Raw genomic sequence first — 20,113 nt, 5'->3', positions numbered from 1 at the left:
AAAAGACAAACCCTTCATATTGAAGCAACAGATTTTGTGATAATATGTTACAAAAGGATTAGAAAGATAATGTCGAGTTCTCCTTTGCATTTTTATATAAAGGTTTTTCAAATCAAAAGACATAAATGACATTGAACCCATTATAATTTGCTGGACTCTACAAACATTTTCATAAGTGTTTCATGAAAATTTGGGTGCTCAGGCAAAAAGGGGAAGTGTGTAGGTCAGGGCTGTGCAGGATACAGGCAGCTGGTGAGAGTCTCAAAGGAGGTTTGTGTTGGGGGCTGAAGCACCGTGGAATAGAGGAAATCTTGCTGACAGTAATAAACTGCCAGGTCTTCAGCCTGGACACTGTTAATGGTAAGAGTGAAATCTGTTGCTGATCCACTGCCTATGAAGCGATCAGGGACCCCAGTGTCCCGAGTGTATGCATAGTAGATCAGTAATTTAGGAGACTGCCCTGGTTTCTGCTGGTACCAATTCAAGTAATTCTTCTGGGTTCCAATGTTTAAAAGACTCTGACTGGACCTGCAGCTGATGGCAACCTTCTCTCCTACTGATACAGTCAGGGAGGATGGAGACTGGGTCATCATGATAGCTGCACACACACCTGCAATCAGGAATAACAGTGATCATACATAATTAATACAAAATTTAATACAGATGAAATTTGGCATTTAATGTCTTTGTAGTTTCATATTGTCAGAGTATTATTGCATGAAAGTAATATACCATGTAACACATTTCTTAGGTACATAGAAGTGATTCTGAAAAGAATATAATAGTTTGAAATTTCTCACCAGATACCAAGACAAACAGAGACATGAGGACATAGGTGTGTGACTCCATCATACGACCTCTGTCTGTCTGATTCAGCTCAGTTCTCACTGTAAGGGCCTGATTTATAAGCTCCAAGCAGCTGGGCTAGGCTGGAGGAGCCTATGCAAAGCAGTCAGCAAATACAAAGCAGATGCCTGGGCAGTATGTGTGAGAATGACTGGTATCAATCAACAAGCAAATATACAGTCACAGAGAGCATGAGAAATCACTGGCTTACAGCTCTTCCATAAAAATCTACTAGGTTCTCTATCAGAAACTTTTGTTAAAATCCAAGACATATTTAAATCAGGTGCAGAAACGTTAGGAGAACTATCTCAAATTGGCAGTTCTAGGAAAATTATATGTTTAAAAAATTGCAACAACAAATTTGATAACATAGAATAAAAAACAAGCAATAAAAAGGGAAGGAAGAGTGGAAGGAAGAAAAAAGAAATGCAAAAGAATGAAATAAGTGGTATTATTTTTTTTCCATTACCTCCCATCTCCAAAGCAAATCTTACACTGGGGACAATGAACAGTATCTATGACATTTGGGCTCCAGTTTCCAGTCCAAACATGGGACAGAGATACAAAGAGAAGCCCATAATAGCTCTATGGACATCATGGGGACATTAATTTAAACGTAATATCAGAGGAACTTTAATCTTGAAGAAGGTAAACTCAACAGAAACTAACATGTATCTTCAGGAGTCAGAAAGAGGTCTCTAAATTAAGGGAATGGAAGGGGAAAGAAAGTCATAGATTTAGGTCAACATTTCCAAGATCATTTATCCCAGAAATTCATATTCTAGGATAATTTGGAAATTAGCAGTATTGAAACTGGGTTAAGATGGTCTTACTGACATAGGGAACAAGAAAAGACTTTCCCAGAGGGAGGGCATAGCCGTCCTAAAGCAGGTAACAGTTTTACAGAGACCAATAAACTTCAACATCAGAGATTGTTGCCATGCAAAGGGAAAAATGATTAAGTATGAGTGGAAATCAATGTCAATCACATAAATCACAGAAAATGTGTAGAGTTCTGGTTAGTGGTCACTGAAAGCATATATAAGAAATAAATTATAAATCGAGCATTATGTATAAAGTACAAAAACAGATAAATAAATAAATAAATAAATAAATAACATATGAAAAAGAGTCAAGATTCATGTCTGTAATACCAGAACTAGGAAGACAGAAGCAGGAGCATTATGTGTTCAAGGCCAGGCTGGGGTACAGAGCAAGTTCTAGGCCAGTTTAATCTATATGGAAACAACCTCTCAAAAATGTGAATCATTAATCAACTAGATACAAAAGAAGCCATGGTGAATGATATCCAAACTTATTTATATGTTAACAAGTTAGCATGTTAACACATTAGCATTAAGCCAATATTATTATTGAAAATAAAATTAAACATGCATTCAAGCAATATAAACTACCCTTTTATTTTTCATTAAATATATAATTTTATACATTTACTCTTCAGGTAGAAAATGTTAAATGAGTTTTAATAAGCATATTCAAATCTCTTCTGTCAACTCTTAACACACCTTCATAAGAGAGAGACCAATGGTGTGTAGGTTAAGAAGTTCCCAATCTCAAGGTGAAAAATATGACAGATGAGTAACTACCCCATTCAGTGTTTAACAAGTGATCATGTGCTCTCTGTCTTTGCTAAATCTTGCATTTTGCTTTGTGACAGCTGCAATGAGCTCAGATTGTGCTTTCATGTCATTTACTGTTGTTCATTCAAATTGGACACAGAGACAGTGATCTTACAAATCCAAAGGTTCCTGCGGTTAATCATGTACTTTTTACAATATGTAAGGAAAAACATAGGTAGAAAAATGACAAAATTATCATGTTATATTATGTATAATAGGAAAAAACCCTACAATCCTTGGTTGCTTGCAAAGTTTCAATGAAAGCATATATAAGAAGTAAATTATAAATCGAGCATTATTCATAAAGTACAAAAAAACCCAGATAAATAAATAAATAAATAAATAAATAAATAAATAAAATATCATGGAAAGGAGTCAAAATTCAAGTCTGTAATCCCAGAACTAGGAAGACAGAAGCAGGAGCATTATGTGTTTGAAGCCAGGCTGGGGTACATAGCAAGTTCTAGGCCAGTTTAATCTATATGGAAGCAACCTTCGAAAAATGTGAATCATTAATCAACTAGATACAAAAGAGGCCATGGTGAATGATATCCAAACTTATTTATATGTTAGCAAGTTAGCATGTTAACACATTAGCATTAAGCCATGTTATATTTATGTATAATAGAAAAAAAACCCTACAATCCTTGGTTGCTTGCAACGTTTCCACAGAGCGTCTTGAAGCCTTAGATTCTGTGGGCTGTGATTAAAGATGGACTATAAACTTGCTGGGTGAAAACAATAGTAATTTATTTGCTCCCAGCTTTGGAATCATGGAGTCTGAAATTGATGTTCTTGAGATCATGGGATACAGTATCCTATTCCATGAACACCACTGTGGATGGAGGCCCAGGGAATGTTAGTCTTAGAATCATGCTAATGTGAGATAGTACAAAGATGAACTCTGCTCTTCTGTTCCATCACATATGAATTTTTATTGTCTGGATGAGTACCAGTGACTACCCAATAGCCATGACAAGAAATATAGGTATAGGAAGATTTTCATTAACACAGAAGACAGCATTAGCATATTGTTCTTTGTTAAAATAGCAACATGGTAACTCTGGATATGAGAGTTTATTACTGTATTCAAGATATAGACAAGAGGTCCTTATACAGAGTGAAAACCATCAAGAAAATTTGCCCTGCTTAAGGAGCCCAGAATCACAAATGATGCTTCTCTTAGGAAGACCTGAGCAGATTCTCTGAGTCTGTGTGAGAGAATGAGGTTGGAGAAGCAGCCTGTCACATCTGATGGTTCTTTGCCTCCTGGCCCAAAGTGCACTTAAGATAAACCCATTAGTGAGTCATCAATTTTAACAGCCATGGATGACACAGTGGTAGAAAAGTAAATAGAGATGATGAGAGCCTCTACTTTCTGATTTTCATTTTTTATGTCTATGGGTGTTTGGGCTGCATGCATGTCTATGCAGGACATGTGCCTGATGCCTACGAAAATGTAGGTGCCTCTACAGAAGAGGGAGTCAGATTCCCTGAGATTATGAATCATTGTGAGCCAACACGTGAGTGTTGGGAATGAAAATTACATTCTCTGGAATAGCAGCCAGTGAGTTCTCTTAAACAGTGAGACTTCTCCCCAGCAGCAAAGCCTTCTGAGTAAATAGACTTGAATGAGAATGAAAGAAATCCCTGAAAAAGTGAAGACTGGTGCACTGCCGATATCTATGACTCAGCAAGAGGGGAGCAGTAGAAAGTGGAGGATGTATAAATAAATTCTAAAGGCTCCTTGTGCCTTGTAAAGGCTGTCGTCCTTTAAACCTGAGACAGAAAGCAAACAGCTTATGCATTAATATGACTTCATTTGAATCCAGGAGATTGTAGATAATCCTACTCTTCTTTCTTCTTAGTTCAGGAATTGAGGGAATACCATGATGATGCCGAATTCAGTTGTCCTCTTCATCATGGCTGGAAACCCTGACTCCGGGAAGAACTGTATCAGTGAAGAGATTATTTCTGGACTTAAGAGGATGTGTCCTTGTCTCTCTCTCCTTGTTGAAATGATAAGATACCTACAAAAGCAAGCTGAGATATCTTTGTCCCTTACTAGTTAATATAGATTGTTTGGCAACACAGTTCACATATACAACTATTATTATGTGGAAGACAAAGTGGAAGGAGCTTGAAGTAGTAGCTCCTCATCTAGATAATCTCATAAGAACACATAGATACATGCATATCTTCTATCTTAACCATTTACCAGTTGTTTGTGATACATGAATAAAAATCATTTAGCAATATTGAAATATGTCATTGGTAACTCTGATCCCTTTACCAATAGACTACTAGGATTCATTCCTTCTAGTTATACTTTCTATTCATTTGCTACCCAAGGAACAAGCTTGGGACATGTCCTGGACACCTGGGAATCCCTCTAGAGTCAAGTCTCTTGCCAACCCTAAAATGGCTCCCTTAATTAAGATATCTACTTCCTTGCTCCCATATCTACAAAAGCATTTGTTCAACTATGTTCATAGCAGCACTATTTGTAATAGCCAAACCTGGAAACAACCTAGGAGCCCCTCAATAGTAGAATGGTTAAAGAAGGTGTGGAACAAATACACTTTAGAGTTTTACTCAGCAGAAAAAAAAAAGACATCTTGAATTTTGCATGTAAACGAATGGAAATAAAAAATGCTTTACTGAGTGAGATAACACAGACCCAAAAAAAGGAATATGGTATGTACTCACTCGTAAGTGGATTCTAGCCATAAATAAAGGACATTGAGCTTATAATTCATGATCCTAGAGAAGCTAAATTAGAAGGTGAACCCGAAGAAAATCATATAGTTATCCTCCTGGATACTGGAAGTAGACACGATTGCCAGGCAAAAGTTGGGTGCATGAGGGGATGTAAGAGGGGATGGGTAGAGAGAAGGGAGCAAGGGAGGACTGGGGAGAGCTTGGGGAAATGGGATGGGTGGGATGGAGGAAGGGTGGATATGGGATCAGGGAAGTAAATATCTTAATTAAGGAAGCCATTTTAGGGCTGGCTAGAGTCTTGGCTCTAGTGGGGTTCACAGGTGTCCAAGGAGATTTCTCCAAATAGGTTTATGGGCAGTAGAGGAGAGGGTGCCTGAACTGGTCTTGCCCCATAGCCACACTAATAAATATCTTGCATATTACCATAGAACCTTCATCTGGTGACGAATGGAGTCAGAGACAGAGACCCACATTGGAGCACTGGACTGAGCTCCCAAGGTCCAAATGAGAAGCAGAAGGAGGGAGAACATGAGTAAGGAAGTCAGGACCACGAGGGATGTCTCCACCCACTGAGATGGTGGGACTGATCTAATGGGAGCTCACCAAATGCAGCTAAACTGGGACTGATGGATCATGTGATCAAACCGGATTCTCTGAATGTGGCTGACGGTGGAGGCTGACTGAGAAGTCAAGAACAACGGCTCTGGTCTTTGATTCTACTGCATGGACTGGCTTTGTGGGAGCCTAGTTTGTTTGGATGTTCACCTTCATAGACCTGGATGGAGGTGGTAGGACATTGGACTTCCCACGGGGCAGGGAAACCTGGCTGCTCCTAGGACTGGAGAGGGAGGGGGAGGGGGAGTAGGAGGGAAAAGGGAGGGGCAGAGAAGGGGGAAATTTTAAATAAATAAATAAATAAAAAGAAAAAAAAGAAAAAACTGATTGTTTTATCCATTTTGCTTATGCCTGTCTGTGTATAATTAGCTTGTCTTCATACAGCTTTGACTGAACAAATTGTTTGTTTGTATCTGTTGTGGTGATTTACCATTTTATGCATATGTTATTTTAAATCTTCACCCAGCATTTTACCTATTTCTGATCTTTGAGTTATATCATTGTGGGAATTATGATGATTTGGGAACATCATTTTTCACTTGATTTTTAAGAATCATGAATTTCTGTGTTTTTATTTGTATCTGCTCATTTAAACAGTCTCTTTTGGCTTCTTTGAAGCTTTCCTAAATTTTGCAACCTATACAATATTGATGTTTAATGTTTTAATAAATAAAACTTACATTAAGTTCAAAATGGTAAATCCAAGCTACTAGAGTTCAGGGAGTGATGGTACACTTTTAATCTCAGGATTTGAGAAGTAGAGGCAGATGGACCTCTGTAGGTTCAAGGCCACACTGGGCTACAAAGATAAATGCAGAAACAAATCTGGATGGAGGAGCCTTACACCTTTAATCCCAGCACTAGAGAAAATATAAAATGAGAGCAAAGAGAGGTTTAGTCTGGTTAGTCTGCTAAGTCTGCAGTTGCCCATCCTTGTTAGAGGTAAGACTTCTATACTGACTTGGTTGCTTTGCTTTTCTGGTTTTCAGATTGAACCCCAATATCTGTCTCTGGGTTTTTGTATCTTGTGCTACATTTGGAGCCCACTGTGGGGCTCAAACACATGGCCCTGAGATTAAGAGTCTAATGATGTATTGACTAAGATAGTTGGGCTTAGTCTGCTTAGTCTTCTTAGTCTGTGGTTACCTAGCCTTGGTAGAAGTAAGACTTCTCTAGTGATGTGGTTACTTTGCTTTATTGGTTTTTGGGTTGAATCCCAATATCTGTCTCTGGGTTTTTACTATTTGGGATACATTTGGTACTCAATGTTTGGAGTATAAATTTATGAAAAAGCCATTTGACTGAGGTTTTTTAGCCACCAATACAAGTTGGGGCTGCACAAGGGGCTTCCACCAGAGTTGCATGTAGGGCTCCAGTCCCACCTGGCTAGGCTTTCTTTAATTCTCTCTCTCTCTCTCTCTCTCTCTCTCTCTCTCTCTCTCTCTTTCTCTCTCTCTCTCTCTCTCCATTGTGCGTTGCAGGCTCTCCCTGAGCTCCTTCCTCAGGATGCTGTCAAACTAGGTTGCTGCATTATAATCCATTTGAAATCCAGTCAGACTTTTACTGTTCTCTGCAACACCAATCAGCCTTACATATTAATGGTAAGACATTTGGGAATTCTTAAAGGGAGGAAATAGTTAAAAGAGTTAATGGAGGGATTGGGGTCTCTGTAAAATGTTATGCTAGACAGTTTGAAAATGGAATGATTAAATGAGATAAATGTAATTTAGATGGGAGTTATGTAATGTCAATTGTAAACATTATCAGCACTATGATTCTTGTCTTATCACAAAAAGATGTTGATCAAACTGAATACCATGGAGGACGTAGAAAAATCTAATAATACAGATCACAGAGAATTCAAACACAGACAAAAAAATTTAATGTGGAGTCATTATAAGAATAGAGAGGAACAGCCCAAGGTTTTCAGACAACCAACCTTAACACATCTAGTAACTTTACAAAAATTGGCATATAGAAGAGGCTATGTTGCAGATAACTGAACTCCTGTGCCACTGTTAGATTTAAAAAGATTCAAGCAAGCAACACAATGGTATGCATTCATCTTTTGTAAAGCAAGTGTGAAACTCATGGTCAGTCTGTAATAAATTATCCATAATGACTGAAAAGATTTGGTTAATGGTGCTTCAGAGACTAGTCCACAATTACAATGAAGTACATGGTTAAAAAAGGAGGCTAAGATTATTGAACAATGGAGTAAAGCTAAAGGTAGGGAAATGTCCCAAGTGCAAATTTTTATGGAAAGAGACTATGCTACTATAGAAAGACAGGTTTTATATGTAGCTACAGCCTGGATTTGTGCCATGCAGTAGCTTTGAATGCTTGGGACAGATTTAGAGAAAATCAGAAAGAAAATTGAGTCACTTACTAAACTTATGCAGGGCCCAAAAGAAGACTCTACAGATTTCTTAAAAGGATTGACTTCAGTAGCAAATAGAATGATAGCCAATTCGGAAGCTAGACAAATAATAGTAGAATCTCTGGCTATTGGAAATGGCAGTTCTTTTATGCAAAAGGATAATTAGGCTGTCAAAGTCAAGGTCAGCCCTTTTGGAAAATCCCATGAAAATGATGATACATAAATAGGAAAGGTGATTTCCAGAGATTTAGGAAAATTTGAAATATCAAATGTTATAATTGTAGCAAACAAATTAACTTTCAAAGGGATTGTAGACAAGTCATTCCTATAAATAATGTTCCTTTTAAGAATAATCCAAACAGAATACCCCTCTCTTCTCATTATGCAGAAGATGTGGCAAAGACAGATATTGGATTAATGAAAGTAGGTCAATGAGGAATATTCATGATATTCTGTAGTGGCATTTCAAATGTATCTTAATAAAGACTGCCTGAAGATCTTATAGTAAAACAATCCCACTAGTTAATCTTATAGACCAGGTTATCGTAACACATACCTTTAATCCCAGTAGTCACAGTGACATACACTTTGAATCCCAATAGCCACAATGACACGCAGCTTTAATCTCAGTGGTGCATGCCTTTAATTCTGGTCCTAAAGAGTAATATAAGATGAGGGGAGATAATTCTCAGATAAACAGTCTCATTCTGAGATTCTGGGAGGCAGGATCACTATTTCAAACTAAGGTCAAGGTAAGAACCAGTTGCTGACTGTTCTGCTTTTCATATCTTCAGGTTGAACCTCAATTTCTGACCCTGAGTTTTTATTAATTATGCTCATTTGGCACCCAACTTTTGGGGGTATGAATTCATAAAAATGTCATTTGTCTGAAGCTTTTTAGAGACACGCCCAGATCAGAGTTGGGGTTGTAATTCCAGGTCTAGGAGTTGGACCCAAATTTAGCCTGCTAGATTTAGGAGAAAAACTAGTGCTCCAACTCCAATCTGCCCCCACATGTAAAAATGGAAAATACACAGAGAATCTGGATACTGTATGTTATTGTGTTGTTTTTGAATTGTTTGATTGCTGAGGAAGGAACAACAGCTGTTAAAAATTTTTGATTATAATTGTTGGATGCTAAAAAATTGCAGAGAAACTTTGGGTGACTGTACAGGCAGCCGGCTATTTCTTCATTATTAACATTTTTGGGAAATTGTTTGCTCGCACTTCCTGTATAGTCAGTTAATGTTATTTCTGTCTTGCATTTCTGAGGAAGTTGAAAATTAGATAGTAAAAGGCTTACCTTGTTTACCAGACTCAGAAAGCAAGTTACAATAGAAAGTAAATTACAACACTTTAGTCTCACAAAAATAAGATAGGTATGAAGATTTTCTATGAATTTTTCCAATGCAAATGGACTTGACATTGTTCATGTACTTATTGCCTGTATATATTGCATATATTCATTGTATTTTCTGAATACAGATTTTTCTTATATTAGGTATAGCCTTCTTTTTTAATTTAGACAAAAGACTCTAAAATATAGCGATATTTTTTTCATGTTTTAATAAATAAAGCTTGCCTAAAGATCAGAATGGCAAAGTCAAGCTACTAGATGTCAGGGAGTGGTGGCACATATTTTCATCCCTGGATTGGGAATACCGAGGCAGATGGATCTCTGTGATTTCAATGCAACCCTGTGTTGTACAAAATCAGTACAGAAACAAATCCAGTTGGTGATGCCTCATACCTTTGATCCCAGCACCAGTGAGAATTTAAAATGAGAGGAGAGAGAGGTTTAGTCTGCTTAGTTTGAGGTCACCCATTCTTGGTAAAGGTAAGACTTCTCCAGTAACTTGACTAATTTGCTTTTCTGATTTTCAGATTGAATACCAATATCTGTCTCAGGATTTTCATTATTCATGCTACAATACACTCAAGGGTTCACTACCCAGAATCACTCAAAGAATCACTCAGTTTCAAGGTATTTGTAGGTCTCCAGCAATTTTATGTAGTCTGTCACACTCTTTTTCCCTGCCATATCTCCAAGAAAGGTGTTGAGTAAGTTTCTTAATCAGAATATGGACATGAGTAGCTAGTAAATTTTGTATATGGGGGCAAAAAAAATTCCTTCTAAAAACATTAAGCTTTATTAATTGATATAAAATGTAAAGACTAGAAGGCAGAATCTGCTGACACAAAATTATGTCCAACATTAATGTGAAAGCGTACTTCACAGTTTCCACATTAGAAATTCAGATATGAAGAACTCAGAGAAAGATGAGACTGAAAAACTAAGGCAAGAGCTCTGAGCCTGGGCAGTGGGCTCAGCCGGGCAGGGGCAGTTCCTGTGCTTTGAGAGCCTGCCTGAAAGGGAGGCCCTGAATCACCTCAGCCACATTCCTGGCCAGCAAGAGACAGTGATCTTCTAGCAGACATCCATTGGAGGAGCGGTGAGTTTCCTCCTGGCCCGAGGACTAGGAGGAATTCAGACTTTCCCCACCCCCCCCTCGACTTTCTGGTCGCCCTGCAGTGGTGCCTACACCCTGCAGTGCTCTCCCGAATCACATCCCAGCCTTCATCCAGGTACACCTCCCTCTCTTTCTCCCTTCCCCCTGGGGCCACAAGATCTCCCTAGAGCAGCTCCCTTGTGCACTGGGTCTGGGCTTTGAGTGCAACCCTGCAGGAGGGAGTGCCTGTGTTTCAATAGACTGCCTGAAGAAAGGTAGACCTTCTGTCAGTGAAGTCCCTGCCCAGCAAGGGAACCTGACCTGGTACCAGAAGATCCAATATAGAGCAGTTGAAGGAAAAGATGGGCAGATGCCAAGGCAAGAACTCCTCCAACAATCTAAAAAACAACATGAAATCACCAGATCCCAACGACCCTACAATAGAAGGACTTGAACCTCTTAATTCAGAAGAATTGGAAAAAAATGCCATGATGAAAGCAATAGAGTCCCTTAAACAGGATATGAATAATTCCCTTAAAGAACTGGATGAGAAGTACAACAAAAGGATTGAAGAAATGAGTAAAGAAATGGATGAGAAGTATAACAAAATGTTTGAAGAAATGAGTAAATCCGTGAATGACACACTGGGAAACCAAGAAAAAACAATCAAACAGGTAATGGAAACAGTTCAAGAATTGAAAACTGAAATGGAGGCAATGAAGAAAACACAAAACGAGGGTCGGTTGGATATGGAAAATATAGGTAAATGAACAGAGACTACAGAATCAAGCATAACCAATAGGATACAAGAGATGGAAGAACAAATCTCAGAGTCTGAAAATACCATAGAGAAAATAAATGCTCAGATCAAAGAAAACAGCAAATCGAACAAATTCTCACCACAAAACATTCAAGAAATCTGGGACACAATAAAAAAAAAACCAAAACTAAGAAAAATAGGGATTGAAGAAGGAGAAGAACGGCAGATTAAAGACCCAGAAAATGTATTCAACAAAATTATAGAAGAAAACTTTCCCAACTTAAAGAATGATATTCCTATGAAGGTTCAAGAAGCATACAGAACACCGAATAGACTTGATCAAAAAAAAAAACCATCCCCTCGCCATATAATAATCAAAACACAAAACATACAGATTAAAGAAAGAATATTAAGAGCTGCAAAGGAAAAAGGTCAAGTAACTTATAAAGGTAAACCTATCAGACTGACACCAGACTTCTGTATGGAACCCATGAAAGCCAGAAGGTCCTGGATAGAGGTACTGCAGAAACTAAGAGACCATGAATGTAAACCCAGACTACTATACCCAGCCAAGCTATCATTCACTATCAATGGAGAAAACAAAATATTCCAGGATAAGAACAAATTTAAACAATTTGTAGTCACAAATCCAGCACTACAGAAAGTAATAGAAGGAAATTCACAACCCAAGGAATCCAACATTGATAACACTGCCTACAATAACTCAGACATCTAGCGACCCTTCACGAGCTTAACTCAAAGAAGGGACACATACAAACTCTATTAAACAAACAAACAAAAAATAATAATAACCGGAGTCAACAACCACTGGTCATTAATATCACTTAATATTAATGGACTCAATTCACCTATAAAAAGTCACAGACTAAGAGACTGGATCCGAAAACAGGATCCAACATTCTGCTGTTTACAAGAAACATACCTCAACCACAAAGACAGACATCTACTCAGAGTAAAGGGTTGGGAAAAGGTTTTTCAAGCAAATGAACCTAAGAAACAAGCAGGTGTAGCCATTCTAATTTCCAACAAAATTGACTTCAAACTAAAATCAATCAAAAGAGATGGAGATGGACATTTTATACTCATAACAGGAACAATTCACCAGGAGGAAATCTCAATCCTGAATATCTATGCCCCTAATATAAAGCCTCCTACTTATGTAAAAGAAACAATTTTAGAACTCAAGGCAGTCATCAATCCACAGACACTAAGAGTAGGAGACTTCAACACCCCTCTCTCACCAATGGACAGGTCAATCAGACAGAAACCTAACAGAGAAATTAGAGAATTATTGGAGGTATTGAATCAAATGAACTTAACAGATATCTATAGAACATTCCACCCAAATAGGAAAGAATATACATTCTTCTCTGCTGCTCATGGAACCTTCTCGAAAATTGACCACATAGCCAGTAACAAAGCAAACTTCCACAGATACAAAAAATTTTAGTAACCACCCGTGTCTTGTCACCACCATGGATTAAAGTTAGAATTTAACAACAGTGCTACCCCCAGGAAGCCAACAAGTTCATGGAAGTTGAACAGTCAACTACTGAATAACCCCTGGGTCAAGGAAGAAATAAAGAAATTAAAGTCTTCCTTGAATTTAATGAAAATAAAGACACAACACACTCAAACCTATGGGACACTATGAAAGCAGTGCTAAGAGGAAAGTTCATAGCACTAAGTGCCCAATTAAAGAAAACGGAGAAAGCACACATTGAAGACTTAACAGCACACTTGAAAGATCTAGAAAAAAAGAAGCTGATTCACCCAGGAGGTCTAGAAGACTGGAAAAAATCAAACTGAGGGCTGAAATCAACAAAATAGAAACACAGAAAACAATCCAAAGAATCAATGAATCAAAAAGCTGGTTCTTGGAGAAAATCAACAAGATTGACAAACCCCTATCCAAATCAATCAAACAGCAGAGAGAGAACATGCAAATTAATAAGATCAGAAATGAAAAGGAGGACATAACCACAGACACAGAGGAAATTCAGAGAATCATTAGATCTTACTACAAAAATTTATATGCCACAAAGATGGAAAATGTAAAAGAAATGGACATTGTTTTAGATAAGTACCATATACCAAAGTTGAACCAAGACCAGGTGAACAACCTAAATAGACCTGTCAGTCGTGAAGAATTAGAAGCTATTATCAAAAATCTCCCTACCAAAAAAAGTCCTGAACCAGATGGTTTCAATGCAGAATTCTACCATAACTTCCAGGAAGAGCTAATACCTATACTCCTTAATGTATTTCACAATATAGAAACAGAAGAATCATTGCCAAACTGTTTTTATGAAGCTACGGTTACTCTGATACCAGAACCACACAAAGACACAACCAAGAAAGAATATTACAGACCAATCTCACTCATGAACATTGACGCAAAAATACTAAATAAAATACTGGCAAACCGAATCCAAGAATACATTAGAAAAATCATCCATTATGATCAAGTGGGCTTCATCCCAGAGATGCAGGGTTGGTTCAACATACGCAAATCTATCAATGTAATCCATCATATAAATAAACTGAAAGAAAAAAACCATATGATCATTTCATTAGATGCTGAAAAAGCATTTGACAAAATTCAACACCCCTTTATGATAAGGGTGTTGGAGAGATTGGGTTTACAAGGATCACACCTGAATATAATAAAAGCAATATATAGCAAGCCAACAGCTAACATCAAATTGAACGGAGAGAAACTCAAAGCCATTCCACTAAAATCAGGAACATGACAAGGCTTCCACTCTCTCCATACCTCTTCAATATAGTGCTTGAAGTACTAGCGATAGCAATAAGACAACATAAGTGGATCAAGGGGATTCGAACTGGAAAGGAAGGAGTTAAACTTTCGTTATTTGCAGACGATATGATAGTGTACATAAGTGACTCCAAAAACTCTACCAAAGAAGTCCTACAGTTGATAAACACCTTTAGTAATGTGGCAGGATACAAGATCAACTCCAAAAACTCGGTTGCCCTCATATACACAAAGGACAAAGAAGCAGAGAGGGAAATCAGAGAAACATCACCTTTCATGATAGCCACAAACAGCATAAAATATCTTGGGATAGCTCTAACCAAGGAAGTGAAAGACCTATTTGACAAGAACTGAAAGTCTTTGAAGAAAGAAATTGAGGAGGATACCAGAAAATGGAAAGACCTCCCCTGCTCTTGGATTGGAAGAATCAACATAGTAAAAATGGCAATTCTACCAAAAGCAATCTATAGATTCAATGCAATCCCCATCAAAATCCCATCAAACTTCTTCACAGACCGTGAGAGAACAATAATCAAGTTTATATGGAAAAACAAAAAACCCAGGATAGCCAAAACAATCTTATACAGTAAAGGAACTTCAGGAGGCATTACCATCCCTCACTTCAAATTCTATTACAGAGCAACAGTGTTGAAAACAGCTTGGTATTGGCAAAAGAACAGAGAATTCGACCTATGGAATTGAATAGAAGACCCGGGTATTAACCCACAAACTTATGAACACCTAATTTTTGACAAGGGAGCTAAAGGTATATAATGGAAGAAGGATAGCATCTTTAACAAATGGTGCTGGCACAACTGGATGTCAACCTGCAGAAAAATGAAAATAGATCCATATCTATCACCATGCACAAAACTCAGGTCCAAATGGATTAAAGACATCAACATTAATCCGACCACTTTGAACCTGATAGAAGAGAAAGTGGGAAGTAGTCTGCAAGATATAGGCACAGGAGACCACTTCCTAAGCAGAACCCCAGGAGTGCAGACAATAAGAGAAACAAGGAATAAATGGGACCTACTTAAACTGAGAAGCTTCTGTAAAGCAAAGGACACTGTCAGTAAGACAAAAATGTTACCTTTCGACTGGGAGAAGATCTTCACCAACCCCTCATCAGACAACGGTCTGATCTCCAAACTATACAAAGAACTCAAGAAACTAGACACTAAAACCCTAATTAACCCAATTAAAAAGTGGGGTACTGATCTGAACAGAGAATTCACAACAGATGAGCTTCGAATGGCCAAAAGGCACTTAAGGTCATGCTCAACCTCCTTAGTGACCAGGGAAATGCAAATCAAAACAAATTTGAGATAACATCTCACACCTGTCAGAATAGCTAAAGTCAAAAACACCAATGATAGCCTATGCTGGAGAGGATGTGGAATGAGGGGAACACTCATTCATTGTTGTTGGGAATGCAAACTTGTGCTGCCACTGTGGAAATCAGTGTGGCGGTTTCTCAGGAAACTGGGAGTCAACCTCCCTCAGGACCCAGCAATTCCACTCTTGGGAATATACCCTAGAAATTCCCTAACATACTACAAAAGCATTTGTTCAACTATGTTCATAGCAGCACTATTTGTAATAGGCAGAACCTGGAAACAGCCTAGGTGCCCCTCAATAGAAGAATGGTTAAAAAAGGTGTGGAACATATACACATTAGAGTTCTACTCAGCGGTAAAAAACAATGACATCTTGAATTTCACATGCAAATGGATGGAAATAGAAAACGCTTTACTGAGTGAGGTAAGCCAGACCCAAAAAGAGGAACACGGATGTATTCACTCATAAGTGGATTCTAACCATAATTAAAGGTCTTTGAGCCTATTATTCATGATCCTAGAGATGCTGAATAAGAAGATGAACCTGATGAAGATTATTTAGCTATCTGTCAGGAGGTAGGAAATAGACAAGAGTCCCAGGTAACTTCGGGTACGTGGGAGTGGATGGGAGGGTTGTTGGAAGGGGAGAGGGTTAAAGAGAAGGGAGTAGGGGAAGAATGGGGAAAGCTGGTGGACCGGGATGGGGGAAGGAAGAATGAATATGGGATCAGGGAAGAATATATTTCAACTAAGGGAGTCATTTTAGGGTTTACAGGAGACTTGATTATATATGGGATCCCAGATCCAAGGAGAGATCCCCAGATTGTTCTCTGGACAGCGGAAAGGGTGCCTGAACCTGCCTTGGCCTATAACCATACTGATGAAGATTTTGCTTATCACCATAGATCCTTCATCCGACGATGGATGGCGATATAGACGGAGACCCACATTGGAGCACCGGACTGAGCCCCCCATGGTCCAAATGAGGAGTAGAAGGAGGAAGACCATGAAAATGAAATCAGGACCGCGAGGGGTGCGATCTCCCACTGATACAAGGGGACGGATCAAATGAGAGTTTACCAAGGCCAGTTGGACTGGGACTGAATGAGGACGTGATCCAACCAGATTCTCTGAATGTGGCCGGATTCTCTGAATGTGGCTGGCCCGGAGTCTTTCTGAAAAGCCATTGACAATGACACTGGGACTTGTTTCCTCTGCATATACTGGATTTTGGGGTTCCAGTCTGTTTGGATACTCACCTTCCTGGACCTGGAGGGAGGGGTGAGAACTTGAACTTTCCACAGGGCAGGAAACCCTGACTACCCTTAGGGACAAAGAGGGAGGAGGAGAGAGAGTGGGGGGAGTGGGAGGCTGTTGGGAGGAGGGGCGGAAATGAAAATTTTTAATTTAATAAAATTACTTTCTAAATAAAAAGAAACAAAGACAAGAAATATATTTTTCTTCTTTTTCATAACCTAACTTTATTGATTCTATGTATGTAGAGTTCATGTCTGTGTATGTATGTATGCATGTATGTATGTGTATATATATCATATATAATATATAATATATATATATGTGTGTGAATGTGTGTGTCTATATATGTATATATACATATGACTACATATATGGGTACATATGTACCTATGTGTTAGTGGTTAGGTGTGGGTGTGTCTGTATGTATAGGAGAAACAAAGACAAAATTAAAAGAAGGATTATGGAAGAAAAGTAGCAGAAAAGTGAGAAAGAAAAAAGTGGTCAAAATATATGATATACTCAGTAAGGCAATTTCTCAGAAAATTAGGAAACGATCTACCTCAAGACCCTGCAATATTACTATTGGTTTATATCCAAAAGACAATCATACCATAAGGACATGTGTTCAACTATGTTCATAGCAGCATTATTTGTAATAGCCAGAATCTGGAAACAATCTAGATTCCCCTAAACTGTAGAATAGATAAAAAATTATGATATATTTATACAATAGATTATATATTCAGCGACAAAAAATAATGACAGCTTGAGTTTACATCCAAATAAATGTAATATAAAAAACCATATTGAGTGACGTAACACAGACCCAGAAAGACAAGTATAATATGCATTCACTCATAAGTGGCTTTTAGACATAAAGGAAAGAAACATCTGCCTACCAGCCACAAATTCAGAGAAACTAGACAACTAAGAGGACCCTAAGAGAGACATACATGGATCTACATAGGAGATGAAAAAGACAAGAACTCCTGCATATATTGGGAGCATGGGGGTCATGAGAGAGGGTACAAGGTGAGATGGGAGGAAAGGAGGAGAGTGGAGAAAAATGTATACCTTAATAAAAACAAAAAAGTGTATGATATACTAAGAAAGAATTATTTTAAGAAATTTGTGCACAATGAGTTCATACAAATAAAATATTTTAAGAGGAAGCAAGATGGTAATAAGATAGCAAAGTCACGTGCCAATAAACCTAATGTGAAACCTGTGTTTGGTCCCCAGAATACAAATGACAAAGGCAATTAAGTCCAAGGGTCCTCTGACTTCTGGAAACATAACATGTCACATATGCAACCAGAAATATGCACACACAAACAGACAGATAGAGTTAATAAATTAAATAAAATGCAATAAGAGTTAAAAGAGTTTATGTAAATGAAAATTAAAGAAAAAAACAGAAGAAGTGAGCATCAGTAAAGAAGCAAGAAAGTACTCCACAATATAGAAAAAGCAGGAAGCACACTTTCCTAGAGCTTCCAAACCAAAATTCATTTTTCCATCATCATCACTTCAGCCCAGAACTCTGAAAGAGAGATTCCTCATATTCAAGCAGCAGAGTTTGTGGTTATGTGTTACAGAAAGAATAGAAAGATAATGCTGAGTTCTCCTTTGCATTATCATGTAAACCTTTTTCATACCAAAAGTCATAAAAGAACTCATCAGTTTTGCTGAGCTCTGCAAGCTCTTGTTACCAGTGTTACAGGCACCAGGTTTCAGTCAGAAAGGGGAAGTGCATTGGTCCAAGTCTGTATGTGGTGCACACAGCTGGTGAGACTCTCAAAGGAGGTTTTTGTTGGAAGCTGAAGCACTGTGGGAGGAGAGCTGTAATACTGAAGACAGTAATAATCTGCCACATCTTCAGCCTGAACACTGCTAATGGTGAGAGTGAAATCTGTCCTAGATCCACTGCCTACGAAGCGATCAGGAACCCCAGTGTGCCGAGTGGATGCCCAGTAAATCAGTAGTTTAGGAGACTGCCCTGGTTTCTGCTGATACCAGGCCAGGTAGTTCTTCTGGTTGGCATTGTTTAAGAGATTCTGACTGGACTTGCAGCTGATGGTGACCTTCTCTCCTGCTGACACAGCCAGTGAGGATGAAGACTGGGTCATCACGATATCTGCACAGGCACCTGCAATCAGGAAAACCAATGATGATGCAACATAAAAAAGAGAATTTAATACAGTTAAAAATTGTCATTTAATGTCCTTGTAATGTCATATTGTCAGAGTATTATTGCATAAAAAACACTGCACCCTAACAAACATTGTAGATTATTTCTTATATACAAAGAAGAAGTTGCTCTAAAAAGATTATAATACATTTCAATTTCTTACCAGACATCCAGAACAGCAATATCATGAGGACCTGGGTCTGTGACTCCATCTTGCTCCCCTTGCCTATCTGATGTAACTCATTTCTGACTGTAAAAGTCTGGTTTATAAATTCTGAGCAGTAGGGTTGGGCTTGAGGGGCTCATGCAAAGCAGTCAGGAAATACAAAAGCAAATGCCTAAGAAGTATGTATTAGAATTGTTAGTGTTGATCAACAGGTAAATATACCACCACAAAGAGAAATCACTGAAAGATTTTGACTCAAAGCTCTCCAACAGAAATCTACTAGGATCTCTATTAGAAGCTTTGGACCAGAAGGAGGGAGAACATGAGCAAGGAAGTCAGGACCACAAGGGGTGCATCCATCCACTGAGATGGTGGGACTGATGTAATGGGAGCTCACCAAGGCCAGCAGGACTGGGAGTGCTGGAGCATGTGATCAAAATGGACACTGTGAATGTGGCTGGCAATGAAGGCTGACTGAGAAGCCAAGGACAATGGCACTGGGTTTTGATTCTACTGCATGGACTGATTTTGTGGGAGCCTGGTTTGTTAGGATGCTCACCTTTATAGACCTGGATGGAGGGGGGAGGACCTTGGACTTCCCACGGGGCAGGGAACCCTGACTGCACTTAGGACTAGAGAGGGAAGGGGAAGTGGGGAGGGGAAGGGAAAAAAGAGGTGGGAAGGAGGTGGAAATTTTTAATAAATAAATAAATAAAAGAAAGAAAAAATGAATTGAACTTAAGGTAAATTTTTTTCAAGACAGTGATTGGTTAATGGATAATTAGATTGATTAAACCTATATATATGCACAGAATGCCTCTACTAAATATTCACCCATCTAGTTTATAAATATAACTCTAAGAGACTTTAGATTAGTTCCTTTATCCTGTTTGATGTGACAGATAAATCATAAAATGTTCCTGAAAGCTACAGACATTTCATTA

General features: G+C 38.3%; 2 pseudogenes across 1 annotated transcript; both read right to left on the bottom strand.

The window, feature by feature from the left end:
* Positions 1-224: 224 nt before the first annotated feature.
* On the bottom strand, positions 225-590 carry LOC148121746 (immunoglobulin kappa variable 4-1 pseudogene; annotated as a pseudogene).
* Positions 591-18,545: 17,955 nt separating this feature from the next.
* Positions 18,546-19,230, bottom strand: LOC125402909 (immunoglobulin kappa variable 4-1 pseudogene; annotated as a pseudogene). The gene is made up of 2 exons (XR_015738204.1): positions 19,167-19,230; positions 18,546-18,961 (listed from the first exon to the last, which is right to left on the bottom strand). The product of XR_015738204.1 is annotated as an immunoglobulin kappa variable 4-1 pseudogene (transcript).
* Between the last annotated feature and the right edge of the window lie 883 nt (positions 19,231-20,113).

This window comes from Myodes glareolus, chromosome 6, assembly GCF_982192425.1.
Source record: "Myodes glareolus chromosome 6, mMyoGla1.1, whole genome shotgun sequence".
Taxonomy (NCBI): domain Eukaryota; kingdom Metazoa; phylum Chordata; class Mammalia; order Rodentia; family Cricetidae; genus Myodes; species Myodes glareolus.
This window is presented reverse-complemented; position numbering and strand designations above follow the sequence as displayed.